The sequence below is a fragment of the Larus michahellis genome, chromosome 6 (genome assembly GCF_964199755.1).
Source record: "Larus michahellis chromosome 6, bLarMic1.1, whole genome shotgun sequence".
Taxonomy (NCBI): Eukaryota; Metazoa; Chordata; class Aves; order Charadriiformes; family Laridae; genus Larus; species Larus michahellis.
The window spans coordinates 3680139-3704557 of NC_133901.1; the positions used below are offsets into that span (position 1 = coordinate 3680139).

Below are 24419 nucleotides of genomic sequence, written 5' to 3' on the forward strand. Positions count from 1 at the left end.
GTGACATAAAACACTTTCTACGTCTATCGCGTTTTGTTTGAATGCCGTCACAGTGTGCTCTCAGTTTAACAACTCATACATAGTTTCAGAAGGGTAAATTCAAAGAGAATGCCTTCTCCCCCTCACAGCCTGCTTGGCCTTACGATTAGAAACATGTGAGTGCCATGGAAAATTATTCAAACGCTCATTAAAAGTTCCTTCCGCTAATATAGAGTTGCTTCATACACCTCGGGATATATGATACGTGCTAACATATAGATTAGGACAATCTGGAAATGCATAGAGTCACCCTGAACAACTAAGAACAGCAGGAGAACTAAGAAAGTCTCCAGATTTGAACGCATCCGCAATGACCTGTTTCAGATTCTTCAAAATTCACTACCTACTACACGGGAGTGCGATATTGCACAGCTGCTGCGCCACTACCCTTTTTATTTGGCCTAGATGTCCTAGGTAACTTATTTCTCCTACTGGCTTGAATCCAACTTAAATAACAGTGACAATGGCACAGAGAAAACAACCCAAGAACAAAAGACACCCAACACACGATCACTGAGAAGTAGGAATTCTTCCAGCAAAGCCTACTTTATCCTACTTTTTCATCTTACTTGAAGCTTACTATATTACAATGTAACGTTACTCCATTAGTCACGCAATGTCTAAATCTAGCAGAATATTAGGAATATTGTAAATTTGAAGGGACTAATTAAGAGACCAGGCCGGGTGGGTGGGTGTCAAATAAAACAAACCCCCAAAAAACCAACAGTACACTTAGAAAAAGATTCTAAATACCCTGATCACGATGATATTGCAATCAAGAAAGCAACCTTGCTTGTCTTTATAAAGCACATCTCAACAACTCGCTGCAAGACAGGACGCTGTTTAGGATACTGTCCCAGCATTATACCGCCTCATTTGTGGTGGAGATGCTGTTTTTTCAAGCAAAGGAAAAAGACAAATAAAATAAACCCCTTCACCACCAACAACCTTTTCCACCAGGACCATGGAACACAATCCCTGTATAGAGGTGGAAAAAAATTCCAGCCACTTCCAGAAAACTTCCAGTACTTGAAGGAGGAGGAAAGAGAGACCTTGGCAGGACCTTCTATGAATGCAGAGCACTCTTTAGATTATGAATTAGTGTCACATCTGCATAAGAACTTTATATAAACCTTGGTTTCTTCTGCCTGAATTGCTAAAACCACATTGATATTCCCTCTGCGTCAACCTCAGTTCTTTACTTTTCTCCACTGAGTGACATACTTCAGAGAAAAGAGGTACGGGAGCAGCCAAGATAAATATAACGCTTACCCCACACCCTGAAGAATGACGTACCGGGGGAAAAACTGTCAACTTTTGGAAAAATATGCTTCCAGAAGAACATCCAAAATACCTGAATCTGATAGACCCTACTGCCGACAAGAGCTTATTTCTGCATTTGGTGTAATTTCAAAGTTTGAAGTAGCTTTATGATCAAGATTATGAGGAAAAGTTTTTGGACACTTTGCAAACATCATCCTTTTACTATACATCTACTACATTTTCAATTTCAGTTCTATTTATTGCATCAAGATGTTGCTATCTTGTTTCATTTTCAGGCATATATATTAGGATGCAATCATCTGCAACATACCTCTAAGAACTGGAAAGGATTATAACAGCAAAACAACAATAATACGAAGCAGATTGGGAGCTGGGAGTCTTGGGCGTGATATCCAGTTCTGCAGTGGATTCTCACCAATGGGGAGAAATTCACTGTTATCATGCTTCAATTTCTGCAGTTTTGTCAGTTTTAATATGCTTACGTTAAGTGAGGATATTTCTGTAGAACTGAAATCCCAAACCCTGATTGATGAGCACATAGAAACTGGGAAATCAAGCTTAAAAATAAATAAATAAATAAAAACAGCCTACCTGTAATAAAAGTTAAAAGCACCTGAAAAACGTTGGAATGACCTACACTGAAGTCAAATGTGTTCTGTGCTGATCCAGCTGCTGATGGCTCTGCAGGACTATTTGAATCTCATATTTTTCACAGCACCAGGACAGTGATCAGAACATACTTCTCCAGCTCTCTAGATTCACCACTTTGAAACGAAAGTCAAAAATCTACAGGAGGCAGCATAAAATGAATTATTTTAAATTACCCATTGTTACTGTACCTGGTTGGTGAATAGAGCCAATCTGTGTAAGAAAAGCTGTCACAGGAAACCCTCACTATTATTATTCAAAAAGACCCAAGAAGGGACCCAATGATGTTCTGCTAATCATTGGCCAGAGAGCAAACAGGCACTCTATTCTGAGGACTCAGGTCATGGAACGCAAAGCGGGGAGAAAGCAGTTTTACAATGGAATTTCAGAGTTACCACCTCGTGTTAGAGAACCCCAGTTAATAACTGCAGCTGATTACAGCATTCATTAGCATTATTCAGAGTCCTGCTCAAAAAACACACACCTGAACGACGACTGTCCTTCATATAGCGAAGCAAGAAAGGTAGACCTGGTGGCCAAGAAGCCCGCTCTCATTAAGAAAGGGAAGCTTGAGACTGAAAAGACACCGTTCCGCAATTCACTTTCAGGACATTATGGCTGTAGTTCCTACTGGCCCACACAAGCATGCCGTCTTCTGTATGTAAGCTCTTGATATCTTCCTGTCACCCTTCTCAGCAAAAAATAGTAGTTGCTTCTTTTAGACCTGGTCTGTAAATGTTTCATGTGACTGCATATATATTGATCTAAAAATCGACATCAGAACACAAGAAGAAACCCTAAGGAACACACACTTCTGAGCTGATCCAAAGCCCAGATTAATTATGGAAGGGATCTGAACTTGCTGGGAATTATTTTAAGAAATATTATACTTATTTAATCATATGCTTATATTAAGGATACATATAATTAAACCCTTTATAAAAATGCTTTACATATGCTAATAAACAGCACATAAGGGAGCCCTGAAAAAAACCAAATTTTTGTGGGTAGTATATTAATAATGCTCCTCTCGTTCTTACTCTCTTACTGTGCCTCCTGAAAACTGAAATAAGCTGCTTTAACTTGAACTTGGCAATTTAACTCTGTCCTCTGTGGGTCAGAGAGGCGAGCTCATATTTACACACACTTAGCAAGCAAGTAAAACTACTATGATCATCCAGCAACACAATACAGTGTAAAACCAATTACAACTCATGTACGATATCATAAAATTAAAATATACAGTAATTACATCTTTTGGGGCTAATATTGTCACACTCCGCAGTAAACAGTACTTAATTCGCAGGAAGACTGAAAACAACAACTCATGTGAAGCAATGGATCTTGATTCTAAAAGCAAAAAACCCAACAATAAAACCAAAAAAAGCCCAAACCACAAAAATACAAGATATTCCTCAGTTAGTTGCAGAGCATTTTTGAAGGGCCCTGAGTGCGCTCGCTTGAATGAGGAATCAATTCACGGCTGGCAGTCAAAGCCCTATTGTTCTGGGCTTTGCTCCTTTCAGTTGTCACACCCAGGCTGCGAACCTCCGTAGAAACGAAGGTCTGAAGCATTTACAGAAGCAGCAGAATAACAACGGAACCGAACCAAGAGCTATTTTATTCTCTGAGCTTACTGTACGCGGTGCAAAACAAAACTGCCGTGACGGCAGAGTGACCTTATATTTACTGATTGACCAGATGGCGAGAATTACTGACTGATGGAAGCCCCGAGCTGCCTTCACCATCTGACGGCTGTTTGGTGAAATCAAATAAAGGTCTCTGCGTAGTCTTTAGTGCGCAAACCTAATCATCACTAGACCATTATGCTGTGCCCTTAGAAGAAAATGCTGCAGGGAAAGGCAAGGAGTGAACAGGACCGAAACCCTCGGATCCTCAAAAAGGGGGTTTTCACAGCAGAACTGAGACACGTGGGAACAGCACAGCAAGGAGCTTTGTGCACCGGCTGCCCAGGCCCTATCTCTTTTCCTAATGAATAAGTGAAGCCAGCCTCCAGGGCTGTCAATCTGGCACCTTTAGTAACTTATACAAGCGCAAAGCTCTCTAAAAATAAATAACATAAAAAGAAATGCAAGTTCTCTCACTAGCAGTGGTTTTGACAGGTATCTTGAGTAATGTTAATTTTTCCACCTTTTTTTTTTTTTCCCCGCCCTTAAAAAAAAATACCAGCCGAATCACCAATTATTTTGAACAGTTTCTAAAAACAAGCACACATGGAAATAGCCCAGTACATCAGATTGATGGCAACTGAAAAAAATTATACTGGGGGGGTGTGTGTTTGCATGTGCGTACAGACAGAACATTTTGATTTTAAAAAAATGGTGCAGCCCTAATTCTTGTCCCATTTCCACTAATGCAAATCAAGAGAAATTCCATTTGACTAAGCTCACGCTAACGGAGAAGAGGCACAAATTAAGTCAGAATCACAATCATGTTTCCCAAAAGACCTCTATAAAATACAGCAGGCCTGAAATTGTCTTACATCAGTTTTATCAATACGATTTTATTGCCCGCAGTGAACTAGCTCATCACTTACAGCGTGAAAAATAAGATCAAAATTAGGCTGGATATATTTCTGAACAGCAAACCCTTGTAAGCTCAAGTCAGATCCTGAATGAAGAAAGAGAAGAACGGAACAATACCAATGTTCTCACTGCCACGCCAGAAATGGTGTTTAGACCCGTACACTACTGAACGTTACTGTTGGTTTTTTCAAAATTAAGTTCTGGATCAAAATTGAATTTGCTAGTGTATGTTTTCTGTGCAGTACGTACATACTTATTATCACACACCAAAAAAAAGCAGCGTAACAGATGTTCACCGTGAACAGAAATCTGCTCTGGCATTAACAGAGTTATTCCCAGTTAAAATAGGTCCGAGACACATGTTTGAATCCCAGTATAACACGCTTGCGTGTATATAAAGAATAACTTCGGGGGAAAAAAATAGTAATACAGCTTCTCAGTGACTAGAAAGTTACTGTTTCAGCTCTCAGAAACCCATTTGCAAATTTTCCAATAGCTTGAGGATTCTTGCAAAACCCAAAATAGATACAAAGCTTTATCCCTTGCTGGTACGGAAAGCATGAGAAACAGGCCAGGACGAGACTGGTAAAGTCAAGCAAAAGAAAAGCACAGGTTGAATGTCCAGGGAAAAAAAACCACTGAATGCTAAGAAGATAAAATAATGGAATAATTCTGCAGGAAGATAATATTTCCTGGGACGTTAAAGTTGTCTGTTGGAAGAAAAAAGGGCTACTGGGAAAACATTCTTTCTCAAAGCAAAAACTTGACATTAATGTTGCAAAAGAAGGACTAAGCAAGATTTATGGACTGTTGTGTTCAGGCTTCTACTGAAAATTTAAAACACCTAGGACAGAATACTCTGTTCTTACAGTCACACGAGTGCTTTAAGGGCTATTCTGCATGCACGTGGTGGTGTTACCTTAGCGCAGCCCACAGAAGAAAAAAAAAAAAAAAAAGCAACAACCTGAATAAGCCACGAATGCAAAACAGAGAGAATATCCTTCATCTTTATGCACCTGCCATACCCTGCTCCCATGCAACAGGTACTCAACTTGGGCAAAACAGGTGTGCAAAGCATTCCCCATCCAAAAAATATTTGCAGAACATGAAACTAAGCTACAGAACCGTAACCTCAACATCCACAGATCACCTTAAGTTTAAAGCAACCTTTGTTGACAATACAGTGTGAAATAGCTACACGATCTTATCAGGCTTTCCTTTACCCTCTTAAAACTCATGCAGCCTTGTGTTGTGTTTTTGGTTTTTTGTTTGTTTGTTTTTTGTTTTTTTTTTTTTTTTTTTTTTTTTAAAAACCAGCATATTGCAGAGATGAGGGATGCGGATTTCCTCCTTTCCCCAAAACACAGGCAAAAACACGTCCCCTCGCGTGGACGCACAGCACAGGCTGCAACAGCCGACAGCGAAACAAGCTCCTACACGCAGGGACTGACAATGCCCCAGACTTCCAAACGGCGCAGCGTCCGGCAGGTCGCACGTGCTTACCTTGCTGGGACGGACTTGGGATGCTAGATTCATTCTCCCCCATTTCTAGCAAACGACAAACTCCCCCCGTTAGGAGTCAAGCCGTTTTATCAAGTTGACTTGGTTGCTGTGCAAGTTTTGACCTCCTGACTTCCGGCTGCAGCGCGGTAACCATATACCTGACTTTCTTCTGTGAATAATTAGCACCCTGCTTCCTGAGCTACCTGGGCTTGCCTGACCTGTTTCTCTATAAACTGACATCATATCCTTTGATCTCCTTCGATTACCATGTGCTTCGGGCAAGGCTGCTTTGTCTCCTCTTGGACTCTTCCCCCTTTCCTTTCGCTTTCACACAGACAGCAAATCTGAAGAACATTCCTCTTTCCAGCAGGTGTTTGAGTCAAAATGCCAACAGAGAGTTTGCAACTGATGTTAGAGATACTCTGAATTTGCATTTCATAGGAAAACTAAACGATAACTCTCAAGCCAACCTCTGTGGGAAGGGAACTCTGCAGCCCCAGCTCTCCACCAGGGAGCAGGACGATGGCCGCAGCCGCGCTGCCCCTCGGCAAAAGCTCTGCAGAGAACCCAAAGCCTTAGCCCCAAACCCACCCTTCCCCTCTTTCACACCTCCAAGAAAACACTTTACTTGAACACCGTCATTTTGAGATTGTTTTAACTGTGTAACAGAAAAGGCTTAAAAACAAACCAAAAGGTTATTTTTCTTCTCTTCCCCTCCTTCTCCAGCACAAAGACACAAACTATTAAGATAATCTTATCCAGACAGACTTCAGATTGAGTTCTAAGAAAATATTTGCTCTTTTCTGCTGTGAAATCAAATAACAGGTGTCTGATATATTTGTGATCAATTTGTTGAACAAGTACACCTGCCTGCCTACAAAGTTCGGGGCGGGGGGGGGTTTGTAACATTTACATTTGCAACTGCCAATGACAAAAATCAAAGACACAGCACTATTTTATAGGAACAAATAATGACAAACTAAAAGAGCTCAGTCACAATGTTAACCTTCATCTACATTACATTAAAAATGGTCTAATCGATAGCATCAGAAATTGTTTTAATCCACTAGAAAGTAAGTCTATTTTGAAAACTAAACGGTCTTGTCTTTTTCTTCCTTTTTTTTTTTTTTTTAAAGTATAGAAACAATTATTTATTAGAACAGAAAAACAGGAAAAAATTGAAGATAGTTTTTCAAGATAATTCAGGCTAGGTAAAATGTACCTTTTAAAGTAGAATTTCTGAAACAAACTATGCTCATTCAAACAAAAGTCTTACTTAGGAATAAGAACGTCCCCAGAGACAGTAACACTCCTCAAGTTAATCATCACATGGGCAGAAGTAAAAAAAAAAAAAAAAAATTATATCCTTTAGTGATTCATTGTCAACTTTTTCTGCGTACACCAGGCACCTTCTCAGCCACGCACGCAACGAGCTTTTAGCCAAGCTAAAGCATCTGAGTTTTGCTCGTGACGGTAAATCAGACATCCCAAACCTCAATCACCTGAGCAGGGAATTCCAAAAGAACTTCTCGCTTGGTTCACAAAAATGAAGGAGTTTACAAGGAAAAACTTCATGCTTTACTCTTGCTTGATTATCACATTCGTCGGGTTAATCGACTTGTTCCCCAGTCAGAAAAGGCTCTTTATCACAAAAGTAAAGAGAAAAACAAAACGAACTTTTATGTTTGTAAAACAAGCCTTTCATTATTTTATTTCCATTAGTTTACATTAAGCTTTTGCTAAATTTTTTCCCCTATAATCCTCAATCTCAGCTCACGGCCCAAAATTTGCAGTCCGTGGTTCCTGGACTTCACCAGGCTCATCCCTCCCAGAATCCCAGTTTGCTGTCCGTGACCAGTTCAGAGTCAGCACAGGGGGTGAGACTCCAGCAGACGCCTGGGGAATCTCCCCAGCTGCCCAGCAGACACCCAGCGACTTCCAGTTCCAATGCTGAACATCATCTCGAATAAATTTACTAGGTTTCCACTGGAAAGTATGAAGGAAACTTTCAACTGAAACATGGGTTTAGCAGATGGAGATCTTTTTCAGCTGGGTTCTAACACAGCTTCCTCTACTTAAGGACAGAGACTAAATTCGGATATTTTTGTGTGCAGAGAAATGCATAATAAGAACTTTGCTGGCTTTGTGATTACTTCGAAGAGTGACAAACCGCAGTGGCTTTTCCTGAAAGTAGCCAGCAGTACAGTTAGTGACATGAGCACACAAGAGCAGATATTGAGACTTTATTCAAGGGTCTGACTATGCCTATTCCTGCTTTTCCCACAGGTCCCTAATACAAGAGGAGATCGGCACCAGCTTCCTGAAGCTCAAAGCTGACTAACCTCACCTAACACAGGAGAAGGAAGAATATCTGGAGACTGATCTTTCTTTATCTCAGCTCTCAAACAAGGCCACTACGGCAAGTGCACCCTTTACTATGAGTTTGTTTTGGGAACCGATACCTTGGTTGGATGTATTCCTTCTGGGGACAGTGGAGAAGCCCATACGGAAACTCCTCCTTGACCGTCAAACTTGGGAACACAAAGATTTAGTGCTGAGTTTCTATATTCAAGCAAGCTTGAGTTGTTCTATATTTAAAAGACAAAATTAAGAAAAAGAAATTTATTTGTTAATGAAGTTCTGCAGAGCTAAGCAGAATACATATTTGCAAATTAACTGATGAGACAGAATCATCTAAAGCATTTCTGCCCTCTCCAAACACAAACTGTCCATCTCTTGAAAGACACAAATCCTTAAACATCCTACATTATTGTAACTTCTAAACATGGGAGAAATCATAATGATTAGTTTTTACCTTAAACACTGTATACCGTGAGGTTCTCCCCCACATAGAGAGCGCTACTAATTCCAAAGAAAACAGAAGTCTAAGGCAACAAAAATAACTCTTCTTCTTAGCTGCTGAGTACCAACACTTTCCTTAAAGGGTAAGATTCTCATTTGAGGCTTTTAGCACCTACCAAAGTTATTTTGTAGTTTAAGTTCTAGCATTTTCTCACATCACCTTCTGTTAACTCTTAAATATTTTTAAGAATTCAAGAGATGAGAGTGATAGTACTGACAATACGCCTTCCTTTGAAATGAAGCCTGCAAGTGGGAATAGCGCAAAAAGGACTGAAACTCAAGATTTTTCACACTCCCTCTTCCAACAAATATCTGATGGTGAGAAACGGCTAGCTTGGGTTTATGTTCTCCTAAAACTGTTTGTTGTGCTCCCTTGCGTGCAACGATTTAAATGGAGGGCTCTGCGAAGGAGGAACTCTTAATTCATTCACTCTCTCTAGAAAGACCCAAATGTGAAAATGTGGTGGTTTTGTTCTGCTATCGGGGCGGGGAGGGGGACGACAAGAAAAAAAAAAAAAGAGAAAGTTATTCTGTATATTTACAGTACAGCAACTGCAATGTTTCTTGATTCTAAGGAGCGCATTTGACAGACCATGAATGGAAACATAATTTGATGATGACAGCGACCAGGGCTACAAGAGGAAAAAGCTCGATCTTATGCCAACGAGATTGCTGCATCGTACCGCCCATGTCACGGATGGCTACAAGCCTAAGCTCAATGTCATTAGCAACAGAGCGCTCTTCACCAACAGCAATAAGACTTGCCAGAGGATACGAATTTTCTCACAAGGTTTCTAGGGTAGCTCTGCAAACCTAGAGAGAGGCCCTCACAACTGAAAGCCTTTGGAAAAGCAAAGGTTTCCCGTAAATTGCTTTCAAGACACTCCCATTTCTACTCAAGAATTTGGATATTTTATAGAATTAATGCAAAAAATAATATCAGCAGCTAACAGTTGTTGTCATTCTTTATTGGTAACATGTTTCAAACTCCCAGGCGTATTATGCTACATACCCTACAAATGTAATACAAAGACTCATCAGGTTGGGTTTTTTTTTCCCCCCTAAAGAATATAGTTTCAATGTTTCAAAAATGTGAATAATGAGTTACACTTATTACACGTGAAATTGCACAGATGATACAAATCCTACCTAGAACTGAAGTGTAAGCACTGGGGATACGCAGAGTTCCTTTACACAAGTCCCTAAGAGCCTCTGAGCCAGCCTCCGTCAAAGCACGCGAGTTGATAACCAAACGTTTTAAAGTTCATCACAGGAGAGAAGCAGTCCACAAAGTTTCTTCTGGTGACTACTTGTGATAGACTGGCATTTTTCAAAGGAAAAAAGAAATTTTTTTATTTTTTTTCCTGGAGAAGTCTCCGGGGAGACCTTATAACAGCCTTCAAGTACAGAAGAGATGGGGATGGACTCTTTATGAGGGAGTGCAGTGACAGGACAAGGGGCAATGGTTTTAAACTGGAAAAGGGTAGACTTAGATGAGATATTAGGAAGAAATTTTTCACTCTGAGGGTGGTGAGCCCCTGGCCCAGGTTGCCCAGAGAAGCTGTGGCTGCCCCATCCCTGGAGGGGTTCAAGGCCAGGTTGGACGGGGCTTGGACCAACCTGTTCTGGTGGGAGGTGTCCCTGCCCAGGGCAGGGGGTGGCACTGGGTGGGCTTTAAGGTCCCTTCCAAGCCAGACCATTCTATGATTCTATTAAATCTTCAACAATGGTAGGTACGCTAGGAGAATCAAGACAGTGCCAATCCCGTCTCCCTCATAAAAACAGAGGGGCAGGTACTGATGTTTTTTATACTGCTGGTGTTTGGTGGGTTTTTTTGGTGGTGGTGGTGGTTATTTGCTTGTTTGTTTTAAAGAGCAACACAGTTATTTTATTTTTCCATGGAAAAGGGTATAATAAAAAGAATAGCATTATTTGGTTAGCCTCCAAATTACAAGCAGTTGTTTAGCCTACAACCTCAATTAAAATAGGAGATGGGGGAAAAAAAAAATATTTTTTTCCACAAGTAAAATGGATTAAATACAAAAGCAAGGATAACCAGTCTCAAAACCCACAGTGAAGCAGGTTTTCAGTTTATGCAAATGATGCACTAACGAACGAGCAGCTGAGTGCCAGCAGGCAGAGAGTGCGTGGACAGAGCTGAGCCCAATTTGCTGAAGTGTGGAGTTCACAGGAACTTAAGTTAAATTTCTTTCCTTTCTCCAACTAAGGAGTTTGATCAGTGAGCAAAATCCAAGAAAGACTTACTCCATTATGGATGAGCTTCTCATCCCACATTCCTCTGCCTTGTCCGAGTTTTATTTCCCAGTCTACTTGCTGCGAACAGGTTTTCACCAGTTACAAGGAGATGTGACGAGAATGGTCATACAGAGGCAAACATCACCACTGTGGAGCTTTATGGGAAAGTAAGTATATTTGTTCTCGTTTATTTCTAAGAACTAATTACAGCTTGTTACAACTTTTTGCCAGAAAACTACTTGCCATCAGAAAAATATCACTTTGTAGAAACAACTGATTTTATGGTCAGAAGATCTAGTTTTAATGAGCCTTCTGTTAAGAAAATATCAATGGTTCAAAAACGTGGGGTTTTTTTTTTTTGTTTTTGTTTTGTTTTTTTAAACAAGACCAGAAAAGGCTCTAAACCACCACTCTGTAACTTGCGACATACTAATGTGGACTGGACAGAACTAAGATTTAGGCCTTAAAGACCCAACAGGAGGTGTTTCACCCTCCTGGCCACTTTGTTGGAGGATTGTTGCACGAGGAACAAAATCTCATTTTTCAAAAGCAGCTGCAGCAAAATGACTTAACGCGTAGCTCAGGCTTTCCCTGATCCCTTGCTCAGCGAGGAAATCATGTGCCAAAGGAATTCATTAGTATTCAGAAGAAAACAAGAGTTCAAAATATCCATGGAGTTCTCATTATTTTTTGTTGGTTTGTTAATAAAACATCCATTACTTTTCGCAATACCTGAATTATGGATAATTGTTCTGTCTCCCCGAGACCTCTCAGTCCTGACATGACTGACAAATGGAACACAGCAGAGGGGGATCTAAGACTGCGGTGCAATTTGTGACCCCATTTGATAGCTTTATGGCCATAAGGAACAACTCAATGTCTCTCTGCACTCTCAAAGTCCTGATTTGGGAAGCCGAAACAAGAACGCTGTGACAGCTTTCCCCAGCAGAGGTATTTTTCCCTCCGCAGAGAACAGGTGCTTTGTCAAAATATCGTTTCCGAAGTTTCTTTAAATATCTTTTTCTAATCAGATCCTGCTCCTCGGATTTCATTCAACACAGCTTTAGCAACCAAACCTCAAAAAAACGGTAGCAATCAAAATCAGCAATGGCCTCCTGATTCACTTCTAGTGTTTTTAGACTTCCTACTTAATGAAAATATAGATGAGTCTGGAGAAAATAAATAACAACTCAAGCTGACTTCAGCAGCTGAAAGATGAGTGCACAGCAGTCAAAGCTACAGACGCACTAGTACAAAGTCAGTTTGTAGGAGACAGAAAAAAGAAGAATTAGCTTCTCCTTTTTCCTTTTAATTTGGTCTTTTCAGTATTAAACAAAATCAAATTATGTAAACAAGTATAAAGGACTGGTGCGTGGAAGATGACACTTTATAATCTGGGCCTGCACATAATAGTAATGCAGCGCACAAAAGATCTAGTATAAAGGGTAAGTATTTCATTGCCCTTCAATCCACTTGATTATTTATAAAAGCAGTGGAATTAAACGAGTGCTTTTTAAACATGTTGTTTGTTTTACTTAAAAATTTCTGCACGATTTATTTCTGCCACCCCTTCTTTTGATGGATCTTGTAGTTATAATTGAAAGCAAAAGATAAATTGAATGACAAAAGTAAGCCGCTTAAAAAAAGGAGAGCAAAAGAGCGAGGGAACGAAAAGCGTTTTCCTAATATTTGTTGGCAAGAGAGCTAATGCTATAAATGCTAACTAATACCGAACTCCATCTTGCACAACTAAGAAGGAAGTCATACTACTCTAAGATCACATTAGAAAGCAGAGTCTAAAAATCTGATACAGGGAATTAAAAGTGGCTGTAAAAAAAATAATTCATCATTTTATCCTTATTCTATCCTTTCAGAGAAAGCACTTCTTTAAAACACTAAAGTGGGTGACCTTGCGTTTAGATTTCGGCAGGATGAACACTCATCTCTAGCACATCGAGCACAGCTGGGAAGATTTGTGGTTTAAGTAGGTCAGCTCGCATTCCAGCCACACATGTGAGCTTTTATAACAAATACGCTGTATAAAACACAGTGATTCAATACAGTGATGGATCTTCGAGCCAGTGAGGACTTGGACTCTGAAGTATCTTCTACCCCAGCAAATACAGAGGAGCCCGGAAGAATCTTGTGTGTGAATCTTCAATCCCTAAAGATTGTTCCAATAGAAGAGCTGTAAAAAATATATATGTATATATAAAGAGAGAGATATATATGTATGTATATCTTACAGAGAAGCAATACTACGCTAACAAATGACCTCACTTCGTGGGACTGCCACATACAGCAGCACAGCCATTTCCTAAAACGCCACGAGTGGCAAGACATCTGTCCCCGCGAGCACCAGGAGTTGGCAAACCGTCCCCTCCTGGACCCTGCAATGCCACAAAACTCCGCTGTGTCATCTCGCCAGCCAGGCGGAACGGGGAGTCTCTGCACAGGAAGGCTGACAAATGCCTTTGCTACTCACACACCTATTGACAAATGAGGGGGCATATTGACAAAAAAATGGTCACTAACATGATATTCCTACACCCGTTTATTGCTTTTGTAGGCAGCAGACCTGCTGCCTTCCTTGTGCCAGCTGTGGTCGTCTTCTGAAGCTAGGATAAGCTGATTCAGTTTACTAACCTGACGGTTTTGCCAGCAGAAAGCTACCTATTTTTTCCTATGACTTCTCAGCTTTCTGCTGCTTAAAAAACGTTAATCAGCCCACGAAGGAGCACAGAGCACGGGAAGACGACGGCTTTTTTTGGTGCTGAGCAGCCGTTAGGTGAGCTCAGCCTCCTCCATCCACCTGCACCGTGCCCCGTGCACGTACACACGAAGCCCAGGTTCGGCACACCCGTAATTTCCCATCCCCTCCTCTCCAGTGAGACGCTTACACACCACATCTGCTTACGACCCTCTGCAGATAAAGCACATCTCATTAGTTTTTAACAACCACTCTGCAAAATCTATAGCAACTGAGGCTCCGATTCTGGCCAGGCACACCTTCTTTGACAGCAGGGCACGTGCAACACGTATGATTGTGCTTCAGACAATCAATTCTTCCTTTTTTCCAAACTAGTTAGCTCAAATATTTACTGTAAGTAACTCTCTATATAAAGCACTTCTAGTGTGGAATAACACTCTTCATGGCTGTTTGCCTCTCTGAATTATCTATGCAATAGTCCTCAAAAACAGAACGAGCTATATTTTTCCAGAGAGAGTAAAGGCAGCAAAATCTTATTCTCCCCAACTGAGAAAAAAAAAAACAAAAAAAGATGATTTTTACATTAGCATTGTTTTCCATTTCTACCCAAACCTGCAATGAAGTTTTATTTTTCCCAATTCCAGTTGCGGCATGCACTCCCAGAAAACACAGCTGTTGTCTCTGTATTTACTAGTATGCAGTTATTGCATTGCTTAATATATTTTCACATAGTTTTGTTGAGTTTTTTTAAATACAGAAGCAACCTAGGAAATGAGATCTCAAATACATTACCTGTGCCCCTTTTTCCCTGCTTACACACCATGCACTTGTTTCATATGCTTTAAACAATAAATTGTCCCCATATCTCAGACAGGGTATTAGGTAAAGCAAACAAAACAGCACAGAAGCCAAAATGAAGGACGAGACGTTAATTCTGTGTCAATAATTAAGAAAAGGAATCAGAATCTCACTTTCAAACAATGTTCACGGTACACAACAAAATAAAAATACTAATAAAAAAAATAAAACTTTTTAACTCGTCTGCTCTGGGTTGATCTTTCCATGACTTTCTGTGTGTAAGTCCCATAAGAAAAGCAAAAGCCCAACCAAAATTACTACAGTATGAGACAGTAGAAGAAAACTAAAGAAAACCCATGCAAAAATATGAGGAAGGTGTCAAAACTGACTGATTTAAAGCATCATTTTAAAACACAACTTAGGTAGTTTAAGTTTTCTTAACCAATGTTCCAATGGAATCAAACGTGTTACAGATTATTAATACCGAAATTTCATAAAACACGGGCAGATATTCCAACAGAATGCTGAAAACATTGAATATATTCCACTTGCATTCCTTACAAAAGCTGGCCAGCAATTATTTGTAGTTTAAAATTATTTAATTTGATTGTAAATAGGAGAACTTTTCTGGTAACATTACAGAAGTCGGCCTGACTTTTTTCAACAGTGCTGCGTTGTATAGACAGAGAAACCACCATAAATCTTGTAAAAAAAAAAAAAACCTTGCTGATCCTTACTTATTTTCTTGGTTCAATTATAGTAATTTTTAAGGTGTTTTGCTGTCTTAAAAATCCATGTAGGGGAGTAAATAGCCAACAATTTGCACATCTTGGACACGAGCACAGATTCATAGACCTTAAATTTGTAATCTTTTCCTTCATCGATATAGTAGATTAAAGCACAACTTTAGACACTTGGATCCAAAGTTTCCGTAGTACCACTGCAGTTCCTTCAATCACAGCAGTCATGTTTAAGTTAGTACAATTACATCCACAGACAGTTAAACGTGCAGATGATGGGAAAGAGCAATCTTACCTACAGACCACAGTTGCCCTTAAGAACACAAGTCTCCACGAAACACAGTCCAGAGCAGTTTGCCCAAACTTTCCCATGAATCATCGTAAGCTACAAAACATTTCTCAATACCCTGTAGCAAACTTCGGGCTTGTAATGTAAGTATAAACCATTAAAAAGATAAATAGTAAGTCAGAAGCTACAGTTTACAACATGAGGAATGAAGGAGAAAGACGATTTTGTTAATGACAATTGCCTTAAGGCTTCGGCTATACAAATTGAAACATTTCAAACCTTTCACCTGGTTTTCTGAGTATCTCCAGCTACAAGGAAGTAATTCTACACGGCTGGCTGCCGCGATCTCGCCTCCGTCTTTGCACGGGGACACAGCGAAAGAGAATAGACTGCAGAGACGTGTTAGATGGAAACACTGATTTTTGTCTAGATCATTCAAAGACTGATAATTACAAAGCGTCCAATAAACATAATGGATTTCTTTGCAGCTTCCACCAAAACATTTCCATACCAACACTCTATATTTTGACAGCTGGTCAGGTTTCACACTGTGCCAAATGCTCTAAAAAGTTTCAGACTTCACAACAACCATTAACAAAAACACTGAACTCAAAGACAAAATAATGGAAGCAAGCGATTTGCAAAGGGCAATTGCTCTTACTAGTAGGAGATTATTTTTTTCCTTTTAAGAGTTCGTAAAATAATACAACTGCAGATATATACACATTAACCTCCCTTTTGCCAGGTGAAAGAAAGAGGCAGAAAATGCCTAGGTAGGTAGGTCTCATGTCCAACAATTCAAAACAGGAACCTAACCCATTTCCTACAGCTTTGACCTTATCATTAGGCACCAAAGTTGTTCCTGAGAGCCAAAAGGCTGAAGGAAATGACTCCCCAGCAATATCAAAACCACACAGATTGTGAAACCTGGCTCTGCAGTTGCCAGTTGCAACTTCTTCCTAAATAAATATCTCCATAAAAATAAGAAAAAAAAGGTTACTAGTTCAATATTCATTTGATGACAACCATCTCCATGTAGTCCACCTACTTTTCCCATAAAGGCCTTCTAGAGAGGCCCAAGCTAACGAAGGCCACCCTTCATCTCCCTAACGAAGCACTGCCTATGTACAATTATACTGCAGCAGAAAGATGGATCTACAGCTCATACTGACATCCATATTCAAAATTCATTCGAATTGTTGTCAGAACAACTTGTACAAGGTCAAGTCTGTCACACTCCTCAGTGCACACGCTCTGTTCGCAGCCTGGCATTATACCACTCTAAGAAGGGAAACACAGTAGATGTGTCATTTCATAACCATGTTTCAACCACAAAAAAAGGCAATCTTCTCAAGGTTGCAATTATAACGCAAACATCATCTTTCAGCATAGAGCGTATTGATGGTCATATTCAGAGGGCTCTCAGACTAAGAAAACATAACTTTACCTGGAATTAGATCTAAGAGCTTGCAATTTCAGGCAAACCTCTTACTAAATATGGCTCTTGTCTTGAAAGCATAATAACTGCACGGGACAGAATTCACATCATCTTTTCTTCCTTTAAAACGCTTGATTTGCTTCCGTTCTCCTTGTGTTTCTTTCTAGAAGAATAAAATACATAGAGACAAAACATGTACTATACAAATCTAACCCAGCTATGACACATATTGGGAATAAACTATGCAAAAGTGCAGAAGTCAGACTTCATGAGCTCAAGAGACGAGCCAATTGTCAACTCCCATGTACGGAGAAGGGACCTCAGCCCATCCTCCCTGCGTTGCCAGGCAACCATTCCTGTATCCTTAGCTGTATTCATTAGCCATTAACCACCATCAGGCTCCCTTTCTTTTCTCCCTCACACAGGCTCCTGCTCTCATAGATGTATGAAGGGGAGGGGGAAGTTAAACAAGATGACTTCCTTTCTGATCAAAAGTAACATTCCGAGTTATAATAGCTAATAGATTTTAGCCAATTCACACAATTCATATAATTGCTTTGTAGAGAAAGATACAGCATGATTATAAGGTACAGTTCTTTTAGTAAGAGGGCTCTGTTAAATGTCCACATTAATAGAAATCTTCTAAAATGCCTATCATTAGATAGTGATGATCTCATGCTGACAGTACTAAAGTGCCCTTTGAATTTCTAAAAAATAAAATAACAGATGACAGCTTTTTAACTCCAGAAGAATGGCATTCAACATGAGGAAATGCTATTCTAAACCGTGGCGAGATAAACAAATACCAATTGATCTCAAAAGTAGAAATGTGTTATCTTTAATGTATTCCATGGAAACAAAGCAATGCTTCAACCACTAGAGGTACCGGGCCACTGTCCTTAATATCAACATAAATACACACCACCTCCCATGCGGCAGTTTCCCTGCCTGCCCATCCTCAAGCTATGGGTTAATTCCACTTGTGGGCACCAGCAGGTAAGTTACGTGGCCATAAACTGAGCTAGACAACCCAAATGAAGTAGATGAAAACTCTCCCCCTCCCCAGTTCCAGCTTGGCTTCAACCAGCACAGCTCTCCTCCTCCTCCTCCTCCTCCCACGGCAGCCCAAGCATCCGCGGTGGAACAGGGGAAGCGGTGGGGCTCTGGCTGAGGACAGCGGGGAAGACACAGCTCTTTTCAGCAAAAGTTCTTACTTGTACAATCTTAATACTACCACGGAATAAGCCTACAATACATTCTTGTTATTTCGATGTCTTGTTATCTTGTTAAGTTTCCACGAGACTCAAGTTTAATAGAACTCCTCAAGTGAGGAAAACTTAAAATATTGAAAAACTTATTGCAAAGCACTAGAAAACATAGTATATTGCAAACCCCACAATTCTGCAACAAAGAAACAGAAGCTTTCCAGTGTGATGCTGTGCAGAGGTCTCTCAACATACAAGCAGCAAGCTGCCGTCTCTCCCTTTTTAATCTTTGAGACCACCACGTGAGCGTGTCTTCAGGTCTGTTAAGCATCACTGGAGAAGCAGCTTCATTAGAGACTATTAGGACAGGGAGCGTGAACAAGACTGGACAACATCCTCACAAAGAAAAGGCTAAAAGAGCTTAATCTGATATTTAGGTGGAAGTTTGCGTATGATTAACAAGCAGTCTAAATAACTACGCCAGGATGAGAAATGTGACAGCATAAGGTTGTGCAGGTGAGCAGAAAAGCAGCGCTGTTTTCAATGCTTCGAGCTGAATTCAGACAGACTCAAGAAATAAACAGGGCAAATGTTTTCCAACACTGTAATCTGTTGGGCAACTTTCCAAGAACCACAAGAGCTTTTCCATCACCAAAATCTTCAGGACTGGAAGCTTTTGCTTTATTTTAAGCCCAGCTACTGAACACACAGAAGCAATTATTCCAAGGTAGCCCAATTGCCTTGGACAGGACAACCACATCGGTAGCTCCAGCTTTGAATTATTCCATGGTCTGTACATAGCAACCACCAGAGGAGAAAACCCATGCCACAATACCTCTACATTTGACATGAAGAATTGCGAAGAGACAGTACAGCGCTATCACCCAGGACTGCTATTCTCCCACAATTCCTTAATAAGGCTCCTGTGTATTTTGGTATACACTTCATGAACCAAGACAGCAAAATGAATGAAATTTAGCAAAGCACATGTAATGCACAGAAACAACTCTGGTGTCACAAAACAACGCGATGGAGACAACTCTATAGTGTGGGAGGAAACATTCTGACTACCACCGTTTGCTCCTTAGAGCACAACAGCATTTTTACGGACTTATGTTTCACCAAGTTTTCTTCTGGTTGTGTCAAAATTGAAGATTCTTTTCTCATTGCCAGGCGAAGCTTCTGTAATTTGCACCCTAAGCATACAGCTCAAGAAAAAGAATTTTAAGTTGCCCCTTTTATATTATAATTACTTTAGTATAACAAGCATAGTCATGCCTATTTGCTAATTAGACAAATGCAATACTGATCAGTCTCTACGGTGCGAGATTTCTTGCCGGAGTCTAATGGAGACATTACAACTATTTAAACCATGAAACCATCATGATACAACTGAAGGAACTGTCAAATTTGTTTGGTAGCACCCAACAGGGTGAAGAGAGAAAGCACAAGAATCTGAGACGATACGCGCTGTGCCCGTGTGGCCCGAGGCACCGGGAGAGATCCCGTCTTCAGGGAGCGCAGCCTCTCCACCAGCCCAACCCTCCGTCGGGTGTGCCAAGGCAACCGCTTACCCTGCTTACAGGGAATATCTCATGTATAGAGTGGAAACGGCTATCCTGGCCCTGCAGAGCTACCGCTCTCATCTACTGGGAAACACAATTTTGGGTTTTGTTTATTGTGACTGGCTAAATTCTATGAGCACACTTTTGCAAGTACATTTTGGAGTCACATAATTTCCTCATTGCAAGCCCTTCTGTCTTGATCCACAACTCACTAAAGCTTTGGTTTATTAACAGTGTATCAGTACCATGACAGTAATTTAGAGGAGTTCAATATTTGCTAAGAATAAAACATTCTGGCCATCTGTGGGTCCTGGATTACTGTGGTATTTCTCAAGTATCCCAAATATTAAGTTTTAACACACACTTATCTGGAGTCTTACTATAGGAGTATCTGCATTTAAATACTGTTCAAATCAGAAAATTGACAGCAAATTATATAAATAAGTCCATAGTCCTTAAAGAAAACTTCAATTTTCACAAAGTCCTTAGAGAAGGATCACAATTCCCGCCCTAAAGGAGGTACAACCAAGCCCACAACAGTGTCATTAGGTAGAACAAAATTATAAAACAAAACAAAATTCTGAAACGCACCGCTGTCCTACCCCGCGGGCAGCTGGGCAGGCTCACGGGAGGCCCAGCACTCCTCCCGAAAGCATTGCTGCCAGCTTTGCTTTGATCTCCTTTTACAAGCAAAACTACCAAACCTGATCTGGTTGCAGAAGTACCTGATGCTCAAGGGCAAAACCCGGGCCTTTAAACCAGATACACAACAGAACATTTTTTGACAGTGAATTTTTCGAATTTATTGTGCTGCCTGGAACTTGGTTTTATGGCACTTGCCAGCATCACAACCTCTAACTCTAGGGATCCGAAGTGGCACATGGCTTCTATTACGTCTAATAGCATTGGTTAAATTAGGAGAAAGCTTCACTTGAAGACAAGGCTTTTTGAGTACAGCAACCTCAACAATCCCTTCATCCACGGACACAGCAGGGCAAGGAGATCCAAAAAGTTTCAAACACTGAAAATTACCCATTTTGAGTGATTTCCACAACTGAACAAGACATAGTAATGTCAAATGAAGTATAGCCACGATAAAGGTATATTTAGTAGAAATTAAGAATACTTCGCTATACTCGCAAGTAATTAACTGGTCAGAAGTTATTAAAACAATTATTTTCTGCAATGATTTCACAAACAAAACAAGCCTGCCACATCTTACCACAGAACACAGCAAGTTAAATAATTTTGACGGAAAAAGACTAAAAATATGCAGTGTTAGAGGATATGTTTTCCATATACATGAGAAATCAAAGCGTATACATATATAATGAAAGCTGTAGACTGCTGAAAATTAGTCTCTGGTTTGGCTCTTAATTTCCTACAGATATTTAATTACCCCTTCCTCATTATCACTGCCTTGCTCTCTATACCAGGAGTATGGTACCATGAAAGTAAAATTAAGGGGAACAAAAATGTGAATTCCCATTCTAGCAATTTTGTTTGCAACTGAGCTCATGAAATACAAAAGCTAGAGCTGCAACCTGATTTTCAATTATTTATACTTTGCTGCCCCTGTAATTTCACATTTTCCGTTCAATTATAGTGATCTCTCCTTCATATGCATATTCAATGTTTAGACGAAACCAGACACTTGCCAAGGCACTACGTAAGACACATAAGCATTCACGCCACTGACTGTCATTTTGTTTAATTACTGAAGCCTATTCCAAATTATTGGCTCATGCTTACACTTTATTTTGACTAAATATTAAGTTTTGTAACTTACCTCCTTAAAATACTTACTTTTTTTTTTCTGAGCACATAATATCCACACATTTATTTCAAACAGAACAATTATGATGAGAAGTTCAAATAGGTGTTTGATACATTTTTTTTTTTTTTCATTTACCTTAAAGCCAAAACGGGATCAGTTTGGTAGAGACTTTTTCACCACGGCATATTTTCAATCTGGCCTCTACAGTAATTCCCTGCAAAAGAGGAACACATCACATTGTATAATACCGTTCACAGAAACAGAAATCTAACCATTTGCAGTGATGCAACTTGTAAATATAAATAGAAGATGCATTTTCCTGACACAGCAGCAAAGTAGAACATATTTTTAAACATGCTGGTACTTACGGAGTATTTTTCTCATCTAAAGAAACAAAGGGACTGCCTAAAATGTGAAAGCCAATGCCCTCGCATCCTGCAAGGTCTGGTTCAAGAGGTAGCAGGTTCATACGCAGGGAACCTGTGGTGGTGGTTCTGCTCTACTACAAAACATTGGACAATAAACAACTGTCTTGTTTATCCATCAGTAAAGTAGAAGTGTTCTTAGTGCAAAAAAAAAAAAAAAGCCCTGATATTCTGATCATTTCAAATTTTCATCGATTTCCAACTAGCAATCTCATTATCATCCATATAAATCTCCCTCCTCCTTTTAATGAAACGCAATTTCAATGTGTCAGTGTGTTCCTTCCCCAAGCACAAGGTAGCTCAGTACATATTTAAACAGCCTCAGCGTGTATCGCTGCAGTTCAGTAGTAATCAAAGCTTATTGTAAAGATTCTGCAGATAACTCCGCTAATAACCCTCCACTGCTGCACTACAGAAATTATAAAACAAAGGCAAAAAAAAAGAATCGATAGTAACCACACTGTGCCATTGTAATTTTCTGTAAATACAATCATACTGGGGCAACAAAGAAGTAATCTAAAAATAAAAAAAAATTAAAAAAATAAACCCAGTAAACAATGAATGCGCTGAACTAGCAGGAGGGCAGTTTCCATCTCCCAAACCAAAATTTTACTGATCCAACAGAATGGCTGTAGCAGCCGCACTGAAACACGCATATAAAAAGTTGGAAGAGAGCGGTCGGGAGATGGACGTTGGGTGGGGGATGACCAGGCTTTTACATCTCTTCCTAGGTGAGCATTCAAAAGTCTGACTAAAGTTATCCTTTAAACAATGGGGAGAATAAAGGCAATAAAATTTTAAAAGACATGTTTGAATTCGTCATCCAGAGACAAGCTACCTTTAAAAACAACCCACAACTGATGATACTACAGCTATTCATAATTCAATTGCTGTTGTAATTGCCTTCAAGGAAACCCTGCAGAGCCACAGCTCATAAAAATTGAAGAACAACAGGAAGAAAGACCCTTTATCACTGCAGATTTGAACCCTGTAAGAGACACAAAGTAATTTGGGTTGGGAGAAGCCTAAGAAGTCAACTGGTTCAACACCCCCATGTGAAGAAGGAATAACATCAATATTAAATCAGGATGCTCAGAGCCTCTTACAGTCAAGTAAAACTAAGAGGAAAATGTCAGTCCTAAAGCAGATTCATGTTTTGCCCTTCATAGACCTGGTCCCCTTTTCACAAAGACAGCTGGCAACGAACTGCAGCACAGCAGCAAAACTTTAAAATGAAGTAAGGATGGATTTACTGAGTTCCAAAAAGTACATTTCCTTCACAGTCATAAATACAATATTGTGCTACTGTTCTGCAAAACAACACCTCTAAACCATACAAACCCATGTAAGCACACATTACAGTTATGGTCTTACCGAGCAAGATAAAGAGGGTGAAAAAAAAAAAAAAAGGGGAAAAAAACCCACCATAAAATCAGTCCTTTCCCTGGACCAGAAAAAGACTTATTTGCTCACAGGTCTCAGGTAAAAGCTTCACATTAAAACATTTTATCTTACAGTTTTACCGCTCAAAAGATCAACTATGAGATTAAATCCAACTTTCTATTAAGCTCTAGAGACAGCCACATGCCACGCAACTCATGAGACTTTAGGGCATCAATAGTAGGTACTGAATATAGGAGGGAAGCATTTCAAAAAGGCATTAACACTAATAAGGCTGACATATGGGTATCAAGGGAAAAATAGCTGCTAAGTTATGATACTACTCAGTCATGATCCAGAGGTACAGAAAGAAGCCGACTGTACAATTCCAGAGAATTCTGAGAGCTTCTCCTGAATTCACCCACTTAGAAGCATCTTTGATTTCATCTAAGCATCTATTGAGAAGAAAAAAAAGGAAAGGGAGAGTGAGGAAGAAGGCCAAATAGTAAACTAATCAAACTCAAAGATTTTTGCGTTTTACCAGTTTGAAGAACAAGTGCGGTGGAAAATTTAGCAAACGTAATCATTTATTTTTTAAAAAACTGAAAACCAGAGGAAAAAAGGACACAGTGAACTCTAACTCTTTCCATAAAAAGTCAACAGGTTATAATTTTGTCCCGTCTTTTCCATTTGGACAGTCACAGCATTATTTAAAACACGCAGAACATTTTAAGGCTTTTCTGTCACTGTGACTAATAAGGGCAGGGTCTGTTCCTCCGTCTTCTGGATACGCAGTTCTAGAGGGGACAATACGGTTTGTCCATTTACAGAGGAACAACGAGACTCAGGATTAAGGAACTGAAAAGGAAAACAAAAGGTCATGTTTTAGTTTTCCCCTTTACCATATAGACATTTGTTTCCTTACTGACCACCCTCCTATGCAGGAATGACTAC

The 24419-nt window shown here is 39.9% G+C and overlaps 1 protein-coding gene across 2 annotated transcripts in view; it reads right to left on the minus strand.

Moving 5' to 3' along the window:
- NAALADL2 (N-acetylated alpha-linked acidic dipeptidase like 2) overlaps positions 1-24419 on the minus strand; it is a 503786-nt gene that overhangs the window by 367454 nt on the left and 111913 nt on the right. For both annotated transcript variants that reach the window (XM_074591744.1, XM_074591745.1), the window contains exon 3: positions 21796-21874. The gene's annotated coding sequence lies outside the window, so the exon portion shown is untranslated. The remainder of the gene's footprint in view (positions 1-21795; positions 21875-24419) is intronic.